Here is an 8,029-nt window from a genome sequence, read left to right as displayed (position 1 = left end):
TTCTCCCCATGAACCTCCAGATAAGAGTCTAGAGAGTGATCTTCTTTTCTGCCTCGTGATAAGGCTACTCGGACTTCTGACCTACAGAAACTCTGAGATAATACATTGGTGTGGTTTCAAGCCACTGAATTGGTAATAAATCGTTACGGCAACAATAGAAAATTAATACATGGGTTCAATAGCCCAGCACGAAGATCCATCCTGCCCCCTCTTCCTCACTGTCCCACCATTACTACACTCAGATCTGGTAAACAGGCTCTCAACCAATTTCCCTCAGAAAAATCCTGTTGCTAAGCCAAGTCCAGACATGCCCGAGTACAGCTCAAAGTTCATCTTAAGCTGCTGAGTTGGGAAGCCACTGGGAACATGTCTCGGATGCCAGGGTTGTCAGCGAAGAGGTCTTTGTCCATGAGGATCGCAGTGGGAAGCTTTGTGGGCCAGGACACCAGGCTTGCCAGGTAAGACACAGGCTGCCCAGTTAAATTTGAATTTCAGACATGAAAATTTTGGGGGGATAAATATGTCCCAAATATTGTATAGGATACACTTATGCCAAAAATATTAGCTGTTTATCTGAAATTAACATTTAACGAGGCATCCTGTAATTTGAGTTGCTAAATCTGGCAACCCTTCAAGGAGCAGATATTAAAATGTAGAGTTTCCCAGAGCAAGTAAAACTCCCCAGGAAAGTAGTAAGCTGTGACCTAAATTTGATCTGGCCTCACTTTCTGGGACCAGTGCGCTTTTGTTCCTGCCACAAGCAAATCTGATATCAGGAAAGGATCACGTGTCAGATGCATATGCTTCAGTGGGAATTTTTGTCAGTCGGGGCTGTCTGCATCTTATAAACCTACATTGTCACGGTTAAGGTAAGGTTGGGTATCTCCCAGCAGTGGGAGTAAAACAGCCTTGGTCTGGGGCCTTCTGGGTCGCAGGGACCGGGGAGATCCGGGCTTTGGAGTCAACGCACTCTCGAGACCAGGCTTTACCACTCCCTGCTTTGTGATTTGGGGTAAATTAACATTTCTGAGCACATTTGTTCTCACCTATAATCCATTTATCCCCAGGGTGATTATGAGGAGTGAACAAATCTATACGTGTAAAGTCCCTCATACCTAGTAGATGCTCAGCTAACATTTTACCTTTCCCCACCTGGACTCAGCCCTAGTGCTGACCAAGCCCTTCCTGTCTATCTAAGGCCATCTATAGGCACTCGTCCTAAACACTTGCCTGTAGGGCTAAAGAAGATTGCATGCAGAATAGCACAGAAGGGACAGCTGTACCCTAATAATACATTCCTGCAGACCGTGGACTGGTCACTGACTCTAATGGTAGCAGGACACATTATAAAGAGCCTATTAGATGCCAAGGATGGTTCTAAGTGCTTTCCACACTTAAGCCCTAGAGCCCTAGGACAAGGCCTGTTAGTATCATTCTCAGCCCCATTCCTGATACGGAAATGGAGGAAATGTAAGGTCAAACCACTGGCTAGGAAATGGCACTAACACACTCGACCCGGATGATCTGGCCCAGAACCCGGACCACTAACCTGCCTCCCTAGACCAGAAACCTAAGAAGTAGGAAGTCCTAGAGTCTTTCCTATTTTGTGGCTTGACCAGCTGCTGTCGAGCAGCGGTGCCCCTCTCTGAGAGCAATGAGTGGGGACGGTATTTCGGGTCATTTAAAACCTTCTGAATCTCAGTATTGTCATATTTAATATCCTTAAGTTGCAGAAGTCTTATCCAGGAAAGGGTGAATGTCGCAGGAGCGTCAAGAATTTTCCAGCGGGGGAGATGCACCATCCAAGCTCCGGGGGCGCTGCTTCTCTGCCCTCCCCCTCTCGCAGCTCCCGCAGCCAGCTGGGCGCTCTCTGTGGAAACAGGATCCCAGGCTCCCTACTCTGAGGCGGCTCTGTGTTTTTTTTGGCAACAAGTGAATCAGGTTTCCATTGAAAACCCTGAGGTCATAAGGGAGAGAAAGAATAAAGAATCCGGCATCACTTTGGAGGATGATTCTTTGTCTTAATTCTGGAGCCAGTACTGGAAAGTTGGCAGCTCAGGCTGAAAGATGAGAGTGCACCAAGCAGCTGCTTGCAGAGGAGATCAAAACCGCCCAACGACAAGTATGTGATATACCATTGATTGTACCCTTTGGGTAAACTGTAAGCTTTATCAATACGTATCAATAAAATTGATTTCTTTAAAAAAACAACAACTGCAAAATGGGAGAGCCACTCACTTAGCTCAACTGTGGAGGACCCAAAAGGCAAGCAAGCATCATGCCCAAATCAAGCTCACATTCTGGGATGGAATCACGTTGCCCAACCTTGATGTCACCCAAAGCCATTCCCACGCCTCTGGCCCACTTTTGAAATTACTTAGCAATCAACACAGAAGCCAAATTTGAAATAAACTACTCAATGACTCAGACTGTTAATCTCTGTTTTGACAACCAACAGCAAGTCAGTGGAATTTTAACTTACGTTTGGTATGAAAATATCACAACATATTCAAAAGGTCCCTTTTAATTTACTGCCCCCTCCCTCCCAACACACACATGCACCAAGAAATTGCCAGTTGTGTACAGGCAAGAAAGCAAATTCACTTGCATTTGAGGAAAAGAGCTAGAATTCCTCTTCAGTTGAAGCCTGGAGGGAGAAGTTAAGAATGCAGCCTGTGACATCAAACCCATGTTTGCACAGGGCCCTAAGCTCCTGTCCTCATCTGTACATGGCAATAATCACATTACCACCTCTTAGAGTGGTTGTGGGGGTCCAGTGAGATGGAAAGTTCTAGCATGGTGGCCTACAGGTACACAACAAATGCAGGTGACTTTTATTTATGCTAAACACACAGTATCAAAGGGGGGAAAATGGAGAGAAGACACTGATTGTGCAGGTTATTACTTCTTTTAGATGTGGTGCTTTGCAGCTACCTGTGAAAAGTGAAGCTTTGCCCACCTGAGAGCTTCGAGGGAGGCTGGACTAACTCTTCTCCTATGGAGTCATCTAACTGGAGAGCTGCTGGCAAGAGCTGCAGGCCTCCTTGCAGGGGATTGTGGGAGCTGTGGACTGGGTGCTTTTTCTTTCTCTGACACAAGTGACAGAAGGTGTTGTGAGGAGTGAGAATTACACTTGGGTTGACACTAGGTGGGTTTCAAAATGTTTCCTTCAGTATCAGAAGGCTAGCATTACACCCCCCACCCCCCACTCAGTTTATACCTTTGGTTGTTTTTCGCTTATTGATTTTTCTTTGGCATGTTTATGCATTGGATTTTGAATTGGGACCCTCATTCGTCTTTGCATTGTCTGAAGATCTGTCCATGAAGAGAAAACAATTCCCCATGGATTTCACCTTGTTTTTCTTCTAGCTAGAAATTAAATTATTCATGTTTTCCATCTGCCTACATCTGTAGTGTTTCTGAATTCAAAAAGGGAATTTGAATCTTCACGAAAGTTTTCAAAGTTCCAAGAAGATCTTTTGACTCTTGTCTCAAAGCCATCCCTGAGAGCTTTGTCCGTTCACCTGCTGGACAAGGTGTAGCTAAGGCAAGGCACCTGTGATTTACCAGCCCTGCTGCTCCTTTCTTGTTTCTGGTAATTAGCCTTCCATCTTTTTCAGGCAATCATTCCCTCACTTAAATTATCCCATAGGACAGCTGGATTATCTGTAATGGACATCTAATGGATTTTCTGCCCGGCATCTCTTCCTTCTGTTTATGTGAACAGCATTTCCTTCCCAACTTAATTTGGTTGGGGGCGGGGGTGGGAGGGAATCAAGGGGGAATACTGTCAGTCACAACATCCCTCCTCTTGGCCACAGTGACCAAAACTCCAAGCCAATGAATTGGTGTCCTTTCCTGGGGTATCATATTTGAATATTGAGAGAGAGACTCCCTTGTCCCTTCAATCTTGAGTCAGGGTCCTTGGAGGAGGTGTGGCTGCTGAAAGGGAATATGAGACCAATCCAAAGAGAGAAGCAAAACTAAGAAGAAGTTACATCAGCTGAAAATTTCCCAATTCACTTAAAGTGGTTGGGGGAAGCATACTTGGCCCAGTGGATAGGGTGTCTGCCTACCACATGGGAGATCTGCAGTTCAAACCCTGGGCCTCCTTGACCTATGTGGAGCTGGCCCATGCGCAGTGCTGATGCGCGCAAGGAGTGCCATGCCACACAGGGGTGTCCCCCACATAGGGGAGTCCCATGCACAAGGAGTGCGCTCCGTAAGGAAAGCTGCCCAGTGCGAAAGAAAGTGCAGCCTGCCCAAGAACGGCACCACACACATGGAGAGTTGATACAACAAGATGACACAACAACAAAAATAAATAAATAAATAAGATGGTTGGATTCAGGTTTCTGTCACTTGCAACCAATAACATCCCGATTAATATATTTCCTTTTTTTTTTGTAAGAACACCTACTCCTTCCCATTCATATTTTATCATGGGGTACTATATTTACTTAAAAAAACACTTTTTTATAGTGAAATAGTTTTAGACTACAAGAAGTTGCAAAGATAGTACAGGTGAAGTACCTCTCACCTGGCTTCTCCCAATAGTTCCATCTTCCATAACTATAGTACAATATTAAAAGCTGTAAATTCACATTGATACAATGTGTGTGGATAGTTCTATATCATTTTACTACCTGCATAGATTCATGTAACCATCACTACAGTCAAGACATGGGACTATTCCATCATTACAGAGATCTACCTTGAGCTACGACTATATAGTACATACTTATCCCAATGGACTGGTGTTGACATTTTACCAGTTTGAGTGAAGCGTACAAACTTTATGTCCCTTTACATCCCTTTATCCTCCCCAACTTATAGGATAATTGTCTTAAATACTTCCTTTACATACATTGAGAATGGTGTCAGACTGCTCTAACAATATAATATTGTTAGTCTGTTACAATTTTTTTTCAACTATCAAACATGTTTAGAAACTCCAGAGCAGTTTAGTCTATTTTTCCTTCCTAACCATATTCTTACTTTCTTTTCTTTCTTTTTTCCTGATGTTCCAAGATTCTTTTATCTCTTCCTTTCAGTTAAAAGAAATTTCTTTAGCCATTCATTTAGGGGAGGTCCTTTAGGTTAGGTCTGTTAAAAACAAATTCTCTTAGTTTCCCTTCATTTGAGGATGTCTTGATTTTCCCTTCATTCCTGAAGGACATTTTCACTGAATATAGAATTCTTAACTGAGAGTTCTTTTCCTTCAGCCCTTAAAAAATGCTGTGCCAGTTCCTTCTGCCTGATTTCTGATGAGAAATCCACTGTCTTTTCTTATTGGTAAGTTACAATTTCTCTCTTGCTGCTTTCAAGATTTTTGCTCTGTTAAGCCCATACACTTTTTCTTTTGTTGATTGTATTTTTCAGTTCTAAAATTTCTGTTTGATTTTTCTTTGTATCTTCTAGTTATTTAGCTGAGATTTTATTTTTTTTTCCATTTGTCTCAAGTGTGTTCATAATTGCTTATTGAAACATTTTTATGATGATTATTTTTAAATCCTGGTCAGATAATTTTAACATCTTTATCATGTTAGCATTAGTCTTTGCTGATTGTCTTTTCTTATTAAAATTGAGACTTTCCTGGTCCTCGATATAATAAGTGATTTTCTATTAAAACCTGGACATTTTGTGTATTGTGTTATGGCAGGCTGCCTCTAATACCACCCCAGAGGTGAAGGGGGTTGCTGCCTCATTGCTGCCAGGGATGGGCAGACATCCAGGTTCCTTGTTCAGCCTCCACTGACACCTGGGAGGGAGGGGCTCCCAGTTACAGCTGAGTGGTGGTGGGAGTTCAGGCTCCCTCAGACCTCCACTGATACCACCCTTCCTCGTTACTGCTCCTCCCGTGGTCCCTACTGATACTCCAGAGGAGGGTGGTTTTGTTACCTCTGGGCAGTGGTGTAAGTCCTGGCTTCCTAGTAGGCCTCCCCTGGCACTTGGGGATGGGTGTCAGTGACTCCGCAGTCAGCCTTCTCTTACACCAACGGAATAGGTGCCTCATGGTATGAAAGTCCAGGCTCCCCACACCATCTTGGACGGCTGGGGTGAGGCTGGAGCTACGGCTTTATTTGTATGGACTGTCTGAAAGTTTCCTGCCTTGCTGCTGTCCCCCCTCCCCCCCCCTCCCCTGCCCCCCTCCCCTCCCACCATGATTCTTTGGCTAGAAAGAGCAGGATTTTCTTAAGGTTTTTTTTTTTTCTCCCATGTTGCCAGCTTCCCTAGCACACAGTCTGGGATATACAAGGTAAAAAGAAAACCCAGAGAACTCACTGCTTGTTGCTGCTCAGGCAGACCTGGTCAGGCTGCCTTCTGCCCACCATACTAAGGCACTTTCAGAGCCTTTGTTTGTTTTATATGTAATATCCAGAGTTTTGGCTGTATGTGGTTAAAGTAGTAGGGAAAAGTATATCTACTTCATCTTTCTGGAAGTAGAATTTCTGCTTTCATTTTTTTTTTTTTTTTTTTTAAAGATTTATTTATTTATTTAATTTCCCCCCCTCCCCTGGTTGTCTGTTCTTGGTGTCTATTTGCTGCATCTTGTTTCTTTGTCCGCTTCTGTTGTCATCAGCGGCACAGGAAGTGTGGGCGGCGCCATTCCTGGGCAGGCTGCTCTCTCTTTTTCACGCTGGGCGGCTTTCCTCACGGGCGCACTCCTTGCGCGTGGGGCTCCCCCACGCGGGGGACACCCTTGCGTGGCGCGGCACTCCTTGCGCGCATCAGCACTGCGCATGGCCAGCTCCACATGGGTCAAGGAGGCCCGGGGTTTGAACCGCGGACCTCCCATATGGTAGACGGACGCCCTAACCACTGGGCCAAAGTCCGTTTCCCATCTGCTTTCATTTTTGAAACTATGTTAACTTGTTTTGGAAGCTGGTAGGCTATAAATCGATAAACCAATAAATGGTTCGCCGCTGTCCTTCAAGTCCCAAATCAAAGGCTGTGTTCCCCGTGGAGCCTTCCCTTAAGATCGGCTGCTTCTGCATGCTCACTAAACTCCGTTCCTACTCCACGATGGCAGTGAGGTTATTGTGGTATTAGTTGCCGTCTGTGTGCCTTCATAGAAAATGGACTGCCCTCAGATTTGCTGATGTATTTTTAGATGAGTGGACCCAAAGAAAGAATGCATGTGTAAGCTTTTATACAAATTAATGAGCTAGAGTTCAGGCAATGAGCTGTACACTCTTAGGGGTTAAGGTTTTCATACAAACTTTTCCAGATCCCTGAGCTAAATTTTATTGCTTTGACTTTTAGACGTTTTAGATCATGCAATTCAAACTTATCCTTGAATCTGACAAACAGGTTACACACTAAGTCTTATCTAAATATAGATAAGTACATTGTTGGGAAAAAATTTTTCTTCCCCAGAATCTAAACAAATCCCCCATAGATCACTAGACTGAAAGCTCCCAGAAATCATGCTTTTCCATCTTTGTATCACTGGCTACTAAAGGTGAGGAAATTTTCACCTAGTAATCTTTTCTTTTTTTTTAAGATTTATTTCTCTTCCCTTCTCCCCCCCCCGCCCCCCATTGTCTGCTCTCATGTCCATTCGCTGTGTGGTCTTCTGTGTCCGCTTGCATTCTCATCAGGTGGCACGGGAATCTGTGTCTCTTTTTGTTGCGTAATCTTGCTGCATCAGTGCTCTGTGTGTGTGGCGGCTGTGCTTTTCACACTGGGCGGCTCTCCTTGCGGGGCGCACTCCTTGAGCATGGGGTTCCCCTATGTGGGGGACACCCCTGCGTGGCATGGCACTCCTTGTGCGCATCAGCACTGAGCATGGGTCAGCTCACCACATGGGTCAGGAGGCCCTGGGTATTGAACGCTGAGCCTCCTATATGGTAAGCAGACACTCTATCAGTTGAGCCACATCTGCTTCCCATGGTAATCTTATTTTACCATGTTGTTTTTGTTTCCTAGGCTGCTCAAGCAAATGCCACAAAATGGTTTGGTTAAAATGATGGAAATTTATTTGCTCATGGTTTTGAGGCCTGGAAAATGTCCAAATCAAGACATC

General features: G+C 44.5%; 1 long non-coding RNA gene across 1 annotated transcript; it reads left to right on the top strand.

The window, feature by feature from the left end:
- Positions 1 to 354: 354 nt before the first annotated feature.
- LOC139438938 (uncharacterized) lies at positions 355 to 2,427 on the top strand. The gene is made up of 2 exons (XR_011648768.1): positions 355 to 458; positions 1,728 to 2,427. It is a non-coding gene; the product is annotated as an uncharacterized lncRNA (long non-coding RNA).
- Positions 2,428 to 8,029: the final 5,602 nt, after the last annotated feature.

This window comes from Dasypus novemcinctus, chromosome 5 (assembly GCF_030445035.2).
Source record: "Dasypus novemcinctus isolate mDasNov1 chromosome 5, mDasNov1.1.hap2, whole genome shotgun sequence".
Classification (NCBI taxonomy): domain Eukaryota; kingdom Metazoa; phylum Chordata; class Mammalia; order Cingulata; family Dasypodidae; genus Dasypus; species Dasypus novemcinctus.
Note: the sequence above shows the minus strand (reverse complement) of the source record. Positions and strands in the feature narration are given on the sequence as shown.